Below are 13,826 nucleotides of genomic sequence, written 5' to 3' on the forward strand. Positions count from 1 at the left end.
ATTTTGCGGAGTGAGCAATAAGGAACCAGGAACCAGGAACCAGGTGTTGAAGGGAATAAGTTAATGATGACTATTGCGCTAACACAACTTACGTAAACGTGAGGTACATGGCTGTCATAGCGCGCTTCGAAAAATCAGAATAGTGAAAAGCTTATAGAATACAACAGGCTTTAAGTACTGTGATAGCGGTTTATTCTACGCCGATTATGCATCTTCATGACAGAACTCATGGCTTGAAGTGTAAAACCGGCTCACGGATAAATATCCCAGTGACTTTTATTTGTTTATTTCATTTTTATGATATTGGGTAAAATCAAAACATTATTTTTTCAAGATTAATTTTTGAGCCTTTTAAAAGGCAGCAAAGACGTTGCAGAATAAAAGAATATGTACATAACAAGAAATATTGAATAAACGGTGATGCAAAATTTGATAGAAAATAGAAATAAAAGCAAAATACAGGATGCTAATAAATAACAACCTTCGTGTAAAGGAAAAATTAAATAAAAGAAGCCCTACGCAGTAAAAACACACTCAAAGAAGCTAAATATGCTGTATTTGATAAGTAAGGATAAGTAAAAGGAAAAATACTTTAAAGAATGTTTGAATTAATTAATAAATCTCAAGAAAAAAAGGAGTAAATGAACTATAAATCGTGACGGCAAATCTCTCTCTCTCTCTCTTGAATTAATGATAGTGTTTACTTACAAATTTACTTACTGTATTTATTTTGTGCTTTTGTGTTACTGCTGTAATATACTCAAGCTGTACCAATATATTCGGGGTTCAGAATACACCGCGTTGGTGTATGAGAGAGAGAGAGAGAGAGAGAGAGAGAGAGAGAGAGAGAGAGAGAGAGATTCTGTCCGAGTAAAACTGTCATTTTGTGGAAATAATAACCAGAGAGAGAGAGAGAGAGAATAGAATAGACAAATATCTCTATCCAAATAAAACCGTAATTTCGTGGAAATTAGGACACACCCATTACCAGCTTCCCCCCCCCTCCAACCGCACTCCCCCAAAACAAAAGACTGGCTGTTGAGATAAAATAGAAATAAAAAATCACCAGGTTTCTGGTACCAGGAAGTTATATCAAAGGATACAAAATCTCGTCGGTATCCTTTCTTCTTTAGTGCGTAAAGAAACCAGGTTTTCTTTAGAATCCGAAACACTTTCTGAACTCTTTTATTACCTTATTTTCTTGTTTTCCCAACTCCTGTTTATATATATATATATATATATATATATATATATATATATATATATGTGTGTGTGTGTGTGTATATATGTATATATATATATATATATATATATATATATATATATATATAATATATATATATATATATAGAGAGAGAGAGAGAGAGAGAGAGAGAGAGAGAGAGAGAGAGAGAGAGAGAGAGAGAGAGAGAGAGAGAGAGAGAGAGAGAGAGAGAGAGCACTTTGGAAAAGTCAAATTTGGTGTAAGTCATGTATTAATGAGAAACAACTATTTTTGTATAAAATATTTTGCTTAGCGTACAACGTGCTTGCCATAATTTTTATACGTTAGGATGAGGAACCAAAGGCCAGTACTCCAGTGAATGTTGCTTCTTTAACAACTAGGTACTTTTGCTTGTTATCCAAGATCGGTAACAATTAACAAATATAGATCTGTTCTATCAACCAATTTGCTGGCACCGAGAGTAAGAATTCGTTTTGCTTTAAATACACATTACTCTTTAATTGTCTGACATGAAGACTTATGTTTGTTCACACTGCAGTAATTGTAAATCGTTAATCCGATATTTCATTGGAAACAACCCGTTGCCTTAATTGTTCGCTATTTCACCCAATTCAAGTAATATTTATTGACTTAGAGAAGGCTTATGATAGAGTTCCACGGCAGGAGATATGGAGATGTTTGAGAGAGAGGGGAACACCAGGGAAATATGTTAGACTGATTAGAGATATGTATGAAGGAGCAGGGCCACAGGCACACAAATAAGAACGAGTGTTGGTTTTACCGAGACGTTTTAAGTGGGAGTTGGGTTACACCAGGGGTCGTCATTGAGCCCCTATTTGTTTAATATAGTAATGGATGTAATTACTGAAAGCGTGAGGGAGCAGTCACCATGGACCAGGCTGTTTGCAGATGATAAAGTTCTGTGTGATGAAACCAGAGAAGGATTGGAGGGGAAGCTGGAGAGATGGAGAGAGGAATTGGAGAGCAGAGGGCTAAAGATCAGTAGAATAAAAACAGAGTATATGCGTTGCAACCGGCAGAACCAATTAAATGATATACATTTGCTGGGGGAAATAGTAAAGAGGACCGAAAAATTCAAGTACCTAGGGTCATATGTGGAGGAAACAGCAGAGCTCCAAGTGCAAGTGAACAGTAGAATTCAAGCTGGATTGAATAATTGGAAAAGAGTGTCGGGAGTGTTGTGTGATCGAAGGATAAACTTAAAGTTAAAGGGAAAAGTACATAAAACTGTCGTGAGACCTGCCATGACATATGGTGCAGAGACCTGGCCCATGAAAAAGATCTTTGAGAAGAAAATGAATGTTGCAGAGATGAGAATGCTAAGATGGATGGCTGGGATCACAAGACTGGATAAGGTTAGGAATACTTGGTAAGGGGAACAACAAAGGTTACAGAGGTGTCAAAGAAAATCCAAAAAAAGAGACTACACTGGTTTGGGCACGTAATGAGGAGAGACCAGGAGTATTTTGGGAGGAGGATGCTGGATATGGATGTTCCAGGTAGGAGGAGGAGGGGGAGACCAAAGAGAAGATGGATGGAGTGTGTAACAGCAGATACGGAGGAGAAAGATCTCACAATGGAGGACATCGGAGATGGAAGAACTTAGAAACGGCTCTCTAGAAATAGCGACCCTGCTGAGCGGGAAAAGCTTTAGTCAAAGAAGAAGAATCTTAACCCAATTCCAAAAGTTATTATTGAATCATTACATTTACTTATGCAATTTACTTGCTCAAACTGTCATCTTTTGCATACAAGTTACGTTATTATTATTATTATTATTATTATTATTATTATTATTATTATTTGCTAAGATACAACCTCAGTTGGCAAAGCAGGATGGTATAAGCCCACGGGCTCCAACAGGGAAAATATCCCAGTGAGGAAAGGAAATAAAGGAATATAAAATATTTTAAGTAGAGTAACAACATTAAAATGAGTATCCCCTATTTAAATTATAAAAGCTTCAACAAAACAAGAAGAAGAGAAATAAGATAGAATAATGTGTTCGAGTATACCCTCAAGCAAGAGAACTCTAACCCAAGACAGTGGAAAACCATGGTACAGGGGGTATGGCACTACCCAAGACTAAAGAACAATGGTATGATTTTGGAGTGTCCTTCTAGAAGAGCTGTTTACGAGAGCCAAAGAGTCTCTTCTACCCTTACCAAGAGGAAAGTGGTCACTGAACAATTACAGTGCATGAGTGCAGTAACCCCTTGAGTGAAGAAGAGTTGTTTGGTAGGCTAATCTTAGTTGTCAAGTGTATGAAGACAGAGGAGAATATGTAAAGAATAGGCCTGTCAAAAGACTCCATAATTCTCTAGCGGTAGTATCACAACGGGTGGCTGGTGCCCTGGCCAACCTACTGCAACCTATGTTTAAATTGCTTCACTGATAATTTTCTAAAGGCATAGCATAGGGAGTATTATAGAAACGTATTTAGACAACCTAACCCATTGTATAGTTAGCCGACAGTAACTTGGATATTTCCAGTGTGCGTTTTTATTCTTGCCTCGGTGGAGCAGACGCTTGCAGAGTGGTCTTTAGTATCGAGCTATTTTTTTTCCTTAGTGTCAATGAAGTTTGAACCAACATCACGGATGGCCATGTGGCTATGCCTGAATTAATATGAAAATCCGCATTTTGTTGAAGGAGTAAAATGTAATTACTCAACAGAATTAGTGTTGTTTACCTGGTCGTATCAGACATGGAAACCCTCTGCAATACAAGATCTTGTTTGTCGTATACATTCTTGGGCATTTAGAGCATCACACAGCATATTTCACGTAAACTGTCAAATCCATTTTACCTACAATCATTCCCTGTTGTTGAAGAGAAACAATGTGTTATATCAAATGGAATTGTCCTCATCATTAAAAAATATGATCCAGACATTCAAAAAGGCATACTTAATAGTAACCAGATGTTGAACATAGGGTGATTTAGGAATTGTATTTTTTTTTCTTGTTGTGAATAGTATGAGTACCTGCAATTACTAATCACGGATAGAAATTTTAAAGGTTCATATTGTATAACTTAGAGTTATAAGAGCTGGTTCTGCAAAGACAGGACCTGATAAAAATAACTTGGTTACTTGGTAAACAGTATACAATGCCAGATGCAAAGTACAGTCCCATTTCTCTAAATGATCCTTCGGCCAACAACATTTTAGGGTCTAGGTCCTGGCGGCTGGCAAAGTAGTTCCTGAAGAAATAACCCTTCAAGCCATGTTGGAATCTTTTCTTCTTTTATTTTAGCGAAACAAAACACTAAGAAAGTCATAGGAATTTTAGGATAACAAAATCAGTCGGCCATGACCAGTGTTGCCAGTTATGGGGATTTATCCCTAGATGTGGGGATTTTTGGGCATCCGATGTAGATATGCTGTACAAATTCCTATGAAGAAGAAACATAAAATGAGTAAACCTTTATATTGTTGCAATTAGTTTTTTTTTTTTTTTGCACTTATATGAAGTAATTTCTATATTAGCAAAGCCTACATAATCAGAAGAAAATATATTTGGGGAAATGGGGATTTTTTGGGTTTTGTTTTTAGGGGAGAGTTTTTATCATGAATTTTGGGGATTTTTAGACCAACCCATCTGGCAACAGTGACTCGCCATCACTCGGTGAGTCAGTCGGTGGGCACTGAGTATCCATTTTTGTTTTGTCTGTGTTGGTGACTTGTTTTTTTATTGAAGCACTCGATCTAGTTGCTTTAGGTGAGTTATGATAAGAAAAAGGGCATTTTAATTCAGTTCGTGAACATATATTGTCTTTTAAGCACGGTGTTCAGATAAACCATCAAGTTGACCCCTAAGTTAAGACTACTATTACGCCATCGGTAAAATTATAGAACAACACGGAACGACATTTCCAAGTAGAAAAAAACACTCCATGCTGTAAATAGTGTGATTTTAACGAATTTTACTTATTTCCACCGCAATAAACCGTTCTTCCGGTATCCTCCATTCTCGACTGACATAGGAGAGGACCTGGGTCTTTGGGTGGGCGAAAACAGAAAAAAAAACTTTTATTTAACACTCGAGAGATGTAAAAGGCCTTGCAACCTAACCAACCAACCTAACCAACCAACCTAACCTAACCTACTAGTTCCCAGATCACAGACCTAGCAGGGGCAACCCCCGAACCCCCTTCCCAGGTCACAGATCGGTAATTTTGTATATTATTCCATGGTAATGTAACCTAGGAAAAAAACTACTGTTTCTTACAGGAAAAATTACGATCTCTACAAAAATGACACTCGTTTCCGTTGCAAATGAATAGTTTCAGAAATATATATACATCTATATCCTACGATAATGGGGGACCCCCAGTGGGAACTCGGGGTTTTGGGTGGGGAAACGATATATAATTGTTTTCCTATAGTAAATAACGTGAATTAAGCGAATTTGATGTTTATTTCAATCGGAAACAAACAGATCAACCAATTCGGATAACTTTAAGATGCACGTTGTCACTTCTCTTACGAACGAACGATAACATTAGCAACGTTACCAATAATACACGGTGTTACCAACGATGACGTATGGTACACAGAGTTACCAACGGCACGTTGACATTACTAAAGATAGTAATGATAGATATTTCCATATATTAAATAATTTCTCCATATAAGTTTTACTCAATATATAAAATGTACAAAAAGGGCACAGAACCTAACAAACCCACCTAACCTAGCCTAGTAGTATGACAGGTCACAAAATAACATTTGATCTACATCGGACGTTGGCAGCACTGGTTACTGTATTTTTTCAAGACACAATCTTTGCAACGGCGCCTCCAAAGTTTATTCAGATATACTGTTTTGTATTTTCCTCCAGTTATTATAATTTCAAGAAGGTAATGTATAGAGAAGAAAAGGCTTGTTTTACGTTTATATATCGATTCCCCAGTATGTTTTCCCCACCCAAAACCCCGAGTTCCCACTGGGGGTCCCCCATTATTGGAGGATATAGATGTATATTTATTTCTGAAACTATTAATTTGCGACGGGAACGAGTGTCATTTTCGAAGAGAGCGTAATTTTTTCTATAAGAAACAGTAGTTTTTTCCTAGGTTACATTACTATGGAATAATATACAATGAAACCCACAGATCTAGCAGGGCCCAACCCGGACCCCCTTTCCCAGGTCACAGACCTAGCTTAGGGGTGGGGGCCAAGACCCACAGACCCCTCAACCAGGTACAAATTCTTAAAGCAAATCACAAATAATTCCTATGAAAGATACCGTGTCTTTTTTGGGTTTTATTATACTGTAGTTACGGAGGGAAAAAGCTTTTCTACTAAAGGGCAGATGTCTCATAGAAAAATATTGGTTTTTTAAAATGATGCTGATTTTCCCTGCAAATCAATAATTAATTACCTTAAGAATAATAATCAATGGAGTAAGCTTGCGTAACTCAGTCAGTTTATATGAGCTTGATGTTTTTCTTTATCTGCAAGCGAAGCGAGCGCACGGTGGAGCAAAAACCATTAGTTTTCTGAAAAATCCTGTTCCTAGACGGTCTAATGAGTTTTCAGTTTATGTGCTATTGAAATGGTCAAATTCAGTGAAAGCATATTATTCACTACAGGAAAAAATACTTTTTCTGCTCAAAATGTTGTTCCGTACATGACTATAATTTTACCTGTTTTTGTCTTGACAATCTTTACAGTCTAGTTACACTATGAAATGTGCTGGTTTTCCCTAAAAGCTAATTCGGAATTACACTTGGGACACTTAACTTTGAGGGATAACACAATGAACTTTTAAGAAATTATTCACTACACTGGGAGTACTGTAATACTCACCGTGAAACTTTGCTATAGCCACCATATAGCCTTTATGGCAGCCATTACACTTAATGTTGGGCTCCATAACTCACAACCACAACGTAAGGCAACTACAAAGGAACTAGGGAGTGTTCCTAAGAAAACGGGTCTGCAGAACTGCCTACGTCACACTGAAGCATACAATCATGCAAAAAAAAGAAAAAAAAGAGTAAACTTTGTTATATAGTAGGGGAAGGTAGGAGAAGGAGCTACTTGCAAATAAACGAACAGGAGTATTTCCATTGGTAGATAAAAGTAGAATGATGTCCAGTGTACAGTAAGTATGAAGTAGTTATTACGCAACATGCTATGCACAAGCACACAAACTGGAGCAGATACGTATGGTTTGTAAAATGTAATCAAAATGAAATAAATGTTTCAGGGGAAGATGATTGCCATATTTTGTGTGACTTTAGTGGATTTATTATATGTCCCAAAGAATAATGTATAGAGAAGAAGAGTTTCTTTTAACACTACTTAACGATTCTCCAATAAATTTTCCTCACCTAAAACCCCCAGTTCCCATTGGGTAGCCCACATTACCATAGGATATATTAGGGTATATCTTATAAACTATTTATTTGCGATGGAAATAAAGGTCATTCTCGAGGAAAATGGGAGTTTATCCATATAAAGCCACATCCCCTAGGAAAATGGGAGTTTATCCATATAAAGCCACATCCCCTCATTAATAAAGCTTTTTCCTTGGTTCACTATAATAATACCCTTTTCCATGTTTAGGCTATGCATAATCTACCTATTGTTCCGTAAGTGGAATACAAACTTATGCTATTTATTAAGGGGTATTACTTTCGGCAAAGCTGAAAGGATGAGTCCTTAAAATTTAGCGAGGGTTAACTACCCATCCTCCTAGTTAGTGGGGGTATAGGGGGTAGCTACCCCCTTCACTCACACACCTGTGACTGCTTCACTTTACTTTTGGCTGGGCGGGTGAGCGATGGTTACCGCTTTTCCTCCTAGCCTCTTTTGGACTGCCATTAATCTTTTTTTTGTTGTCAAACTAACAAACCTTTTGTTATTTACGGGGATACACTTTTGGTGGAGCTGGAAGGCAGCCCTTAGATTTAAAATGCAAGGTGGCAACCCTGTCTAACCACTTGAGTGGGTAGGCAGGCGGGGGCTGAAGGTTCCCCAGCCATCCATATATACTCTCACAGTGGTGAGCTATGTCACTTTTTGCATTTGGCTGGTAGGGAGCGGATGTCTCCGCTCTCTCCCTTCAAACCTTAGCCATTTATCACTTGCTTTACACTCATTCTTTTTCTTTACAGATGTGACTGCCTTTTTAACCTGATGCCCTATTACAGAGTAATGGGGCAGTTTCCATATATCTTGTTTTGTCTGTGAGTTTATCAGAAAGAATCCACTGCGCTGACAACTCCTCTTGGGGGTAACCTCTCCTGTCTGCGGTTTGGGTTTTTTCTTTAACCCTGGAGGGGAGGAATTTCTATTTCTCTCTGTTTCTTCTTCAGCACTTATAGTCGACATCGGGGTGCAAAGCCAGTGGCTGTAGCTGCAGCTGACGTCTTAGCTGTTTACAAGATCTGCCTCCTGTTAGCCCTTCCTTCGACTCCTGCTGACGACGAGTCTTCTCGCCTACTGCCGATCTCATCATCTCCCAACGATCCGCATTTTTTTCTCTATTTCCCTACAGGTAACGTTTTAGCCGCCATATGTAACTTCCACTTGTTGATGATTCCAAATCTACGGACGATTGTCAACCCATGCCTTGGTCGCCAGATCGACGGATTATTTTCTCAACAATCGCAGGAGCAAGACTCCTAATGAAATCAAAATTTATTCTGTTCAATGATTGCAGGGTCAAGACTCATCATTTCGTTTTCCTGGTCGGACAGGATGTCATTCGCGACAATCCAATGATAAGTTCAGAATTTATTGTTTTTAACGATCACACGGGCGAGACTCATCACTCGTCTTCATGGTCGGTCAGGATGTCATTCGCAACAATCCGGTGTTAGACTCTCGTCGGGGTGTCGTCTTTTTGATGATCAAGGTTCGCCACAGAGGTGGCAATGATTACGAAATCATAGTTGTTCCGTAACAGGAATTCAAACCACGCTATTTATTAGAGGTTATACTTTCGGCGAAGCTGAAATGACGAGCCATTAAAATTTTAGCGAGGGTTAACCACCCACACCGCTAGTTAGCGGAGGTAGGGGGTGGGGGTAGCTTGCTACCACTCCCATTGACACACCTGTGATTTAGTCACTTGACTTTTGGCTCGGATCGAGAGCGGTTATTTCCTCTCTCCCTCCTCATCTATTTTGGACTGCCATTAAGTTTTGTCTTTTAACTTACTTTTTCTGATACTTGTGTATATATATATATATATATATATATATATATATATATATATATATATATATATATATATATATATATATATATATATATATATATATATAAACATTCTTAATGTTTATGTGTACGTATATGTATAGAAATGTGCTAAGTTTCCTTTTCAGTGCTTGTACTGTGTGTGATACGACGACACTTGCGTAGTAGCAAGGCCAGCACATTTCCACTTCGTGGGGAACGACCTCTCCCTCTGGTCCATCGGTCTTCCCGTCGGCATATATTCGTTAACTCAGCCGCTGGAGGGGAATCGTCATCGCCTGGACCCTCTTCATTCAACTATTGTCTTCACCTTTTCCTCTTTTCCTACGGGAAACTTGGATTCTGAGCAAAGGGAATGTGCCCTTTCAAACATTGACTACGGTCTCTCTCTTCTCGAGGTCGTTCACCTTTACTACAACAGCGCACTATTGGGGAAGCTCCTTCAAGTCTCTTCTACGAAGTATTCACCTCTTGTTCGCGGGAGAGGCCTATCATAGAGACACCTCTTCGGAAGATCAACCAGACCTTCCAGCGCAGCCTGATCGTCCTGCCAGCTGACCTACCGATCTACCAGCGCAACGTTGTGCTGCAACGTAGTCCTTTGGACTTCGGTCCTGGACTCTAACACGGACCAGCTTACGGTCCCCATCGGTGGATGCTCGCCCTTCCAAAGGGCACATCCCAGTTCCTGATTGTCCTGCCAGCTGACCTACCGATCAACCAGCGCATCCTTGCTCTGCAACGTAGTCCTTTGGACTTCGGTCCTGGACTCTAACGCAGACCTGCTTACGGTCCCCATTGGTGGATGCTTGCCCTTTTTTTTGAAGGGCACATCCCAGTTCCTGATCGTCCTGCCACTGGTCATCCTACCAGCTGACCCGCCAACCTACTAGCGCTACCTTCGTGAGCGCGAGTGCCGACTTTCTTCCGCACGCAGGCACCTATGGTCTCCTGCGGGGGCACCAACAGTATTGCGGGCGTGCGCGCCGACTTTCTTCTGCGCGCAGGCGCCAAGGGTATCCGGCACGTGCGCCAACAGTCTATCGCACGCACGCACCGGCGGCCTTCCCGCGTGCGCGTTCCAATAATCTTAAGTGCGCGCACGCAGCCTTCCGCACGCACCGACGGTTCTACGTGCGGACGCCGATGGTCTTTCGCACGCGCGCCAACAGTCTTCACGTAGTACTCTCACGCACGCGCCAATGCTCCCACTCTTGCGCAACCAGTCACACGCTTTGGGGCATTCTAGGGTGAATGCACAAAACTACACAGTGCCTTACTGCGCCCCAGCGCTCTTCCTCTCTTTCCTGCACCCTCCTGTGCAGTTACGGTCCTGGATCCATGCGCCAGCTCTTGCCAAAGAGTCAATGCTCGCCGATCCAATGCACCAGCTCTTGCCTAAGAACCAGCGCTTGCCTGCTCTCCAGGCAGATATTAAGCACCAGCATCATCCTGTGCACTATCGCTCCAGACTCACCTACACACTTGCGCAATTGTCAGTAAAAAGGAATAAAACTTTTTGGACAGGTCACCATTGCCCCATTCCTCCCCGCAAACACACAAACATTGCCACCGGGAAAAGAGGAATAAGGCTCCACAGAAGGATTCAAGATCGCGAAAATTCCATCCTACAAGGGAATCGAAACGGGGAATACTTGGTCCCTGCCTCTTCTGAAGTTTCTTTTTCCTTTGACAGACCACTGTCAGCAAACAGAAAAGCATCAATAGACTGATCTCTAGATCACTGTTTGCTGATGGCTAGTTCACAGTTTACTGATCGCTAGGTCGCCGATCACCAGATCGCCAATTGCTAGCCCAATGCTGATCTTTGACCTCTAGTCCCTCCAATGACTAACGATCTCCAATTGCTAGCATTTCCAATCACCGATTGCTAGTCAATAACCAGTCATCAGCTTGCTAATCACTAGATCACCAATGGGCAGCTCATATTTCTTCGATCATTGAACTCAGCTCGCTGATCTCTGACCAGCCCATCTTCAGCTTGCGCATCTCTGACCAAACAGGGGGGACTATAATCAGTTTGCTGATCTTGAACTCACCATCGGCTCACAGACCACCGATTCATCGGTTATTTGCCAGCAGTTCTTGACTCGAACTTACTAGTCAACCGCTTCCTGTAGTTCCTAGATTAGAAGGTATACAACATACTTCTCGCTACTGGCTGTTTGCCATCACACTAAAGTGATCGGCAAACGTTCGACAACCCTCATCAACGGCTTGCCAACAGGGAACTACTTGCGAGCCTCTCCAACTGCACAGTAACCACGATACCCAACAGTTAACCATTGATTAACATTTGCCAGATTGATTCTATTCTAAGGAATAGCATCAATCCCATCAGGGCACGTGGGAAGGCTAAGCGTGGCCTTCCTTTTAAAGAAATTCTTCTCAGAAAAGAATTCTTACAATGGGTATCGCGCCTGATCCTTTACGACACGAGTCAAGACTCCAGCGTCGACAATCTTCCATGCAAAAGGATCGCCAAGGAGCTGTCCCTTTGGGTCGATGTCCACACCATGTTGGAGTTTGATCAAGGGCTAAGACCTCAGGTCTTCATTTGCACACTGGACCTAAAGGACACTTACTACCAGGTCCAAACCATCCATCTAGGAAGGTTGGAAGATTCAGTCTAGACAAACAAGAAACACCAGTTCAAGGCACTGTGCTTCGGTCTTTCCACTACACCCATCCTGGTCTCACAGGATCGGCTTCTGTCTCCGTTCTCTCGGGACGACTGACTGACCTTAGCAGACTCAGTGGCAACCTTGCATTAACACTGGAACTTCTGAAGTCTTTTTATACCAAGATCCAGTGATCAGGGTAAACCTACGGAAATCTTCCCTACTTCCCTCCCAGGAGACTGGTGTATCTGGGAATGATTCTAAACACCAATCTCCACAAAAACCTTCTCGAAACGAGAACGACTTCCATTCCAGGAGACTTAACTCGGAAAAAGAAGAAAGGAGGGACCATAGTGCTACACCGCACGACCTCAGCCATCTGGACAGAGCCCGAAAGTAACTTCACTTAAATCTCTTACGAGATGAAGGCCAACTTTCCGGTCCTTCAGCAGCCTCATCGATTCCTAACAGACCACTCAGTGATGTGATGGACGACACACCACACACCACATAGAGACTCACATCGACAAGCAAGTAGGAACTGGCTTGTAGCCTCTTCCCATCTAATAGTATAAACACTAAGATGGGCCAAAGTCCGTTTGGTACCACTATCAGCCCGCCTCATTCCAGACTGGAAGAACGTGCTCGCCGACAATCTGTGCACAGCATCTCAGATAAGGTATACCGAATGGACTTTGGATCACCATGTAGCCAACAAGGTTCCGACTTTACAAGGTCCTCCAACTAGGAGGTCTGTTCGCAACGCTCCTGAATCTCAAGCTACCGTTGCTCACCAGCCCTAGACCCCAAGGCTCTCTGGCAACAATGGTGGGTACAACAATGACGTTTACGTCTCGTCCCTGTTTTATCTGGAGAAGGGCACTCAACAAGGCTAGAACATTGGTCAACCTCTCGAGGACTCTCCTAGCTCCGCTATGGCATTATGCAGAACGGTCTCCAAACCTTTTGCAGCTCCTGATAAGAGCCTCCAAGAGAACCCTCTCCACATAAGACAACCCACTTCGACACCTACCACAAGCTATAGCTTTGCTATGATTGTACGCCTGAAGACTACCCAATACCTCTTTGCGAAAAGGTTGTCTAGATATCTGAGGAATTCCTCGGCATCAGTCTACCAGGCAGTATCACGTCTTGTGTGGTTGGCTTCATGTGAAAGTCTCTCCACTTGATACCTCGATTCCAGCAATTGCGGAATCCTCAAGTATATGCAAGAGGAAAAGATCCCCTATTCAGTTTCGACAGGTAAAGATGATCACTCAACCTTGATCCTTCACCTTCAAACTGAAAGAAAGGGACACCCTCTCATCGATAGACTTTTCCTAACTCATATGGACTTACAACTTGCCTTTCCCCAGTCGGAATTGAGACCTTCCTCTCAAAACATGGTTCAAATCTCCGATCCCCAAAGGGACCTCCTTGTGTTCCACTTCTCCAGGCAACAAATTTTCTCCTGATTTAGGAACACAATGTTCCTACACACTCAGACAGCAACCACACGAGTCAAGGAACTTCATGGTCTCTCTTTCGACATCGCCCATTATTGAGAAGGGCGAAAGACAATGTTCAGTTTCGTCCCTGAGTATGTCACCAGACACAGTCTCCAGAGGTGACGGATCCTACACAAGTCTCAACTAGGTAACGGACGATCCAGATCATCCGTTACTGTACCTAGGGTAAGGTATGAGACTTTACCTAAAGAAAA

At 41.6% G+C, this 13,826-nt stretch overlaps 1 long non-coding RNA gene across 1 annotated transcript in view; it reads left to right on the forward strand.

The window, feature by feature from the left end:
* The first annotated feature begins 4,871 nt into the window (after window positions 1-4,871).
* LOC137630099 (uncharacterized) overlaps window positions 4,872-13,826 on the forward strand; it is a 48,133-nt gene continuing 39,178 nt past the window's right edge. The window contains exon 1 of the long non-coding RNA XR_011041650.1: window positions 4,872-4,968. This is a non-coding gene — a long non-coding RNA (uncharacterized lncRNA). The remainder of the gene's footprint in view (window positions 4,969-13,826) is intronic.

This window comes from Palaemon carinicauda, chromosome 38, assembly GCF_036898095.1.
Source record: "Palaemon carinicauda isolate YSFRI2023 chromosome 38, ASM3689809v2, whole genome shotgun sequence".
NCBI lineage: Eukaryota > Metazoa > Arthropoda > Malacostraca > Decapoda > Palaemonidae > Palaemon > Palaemon carinicauda.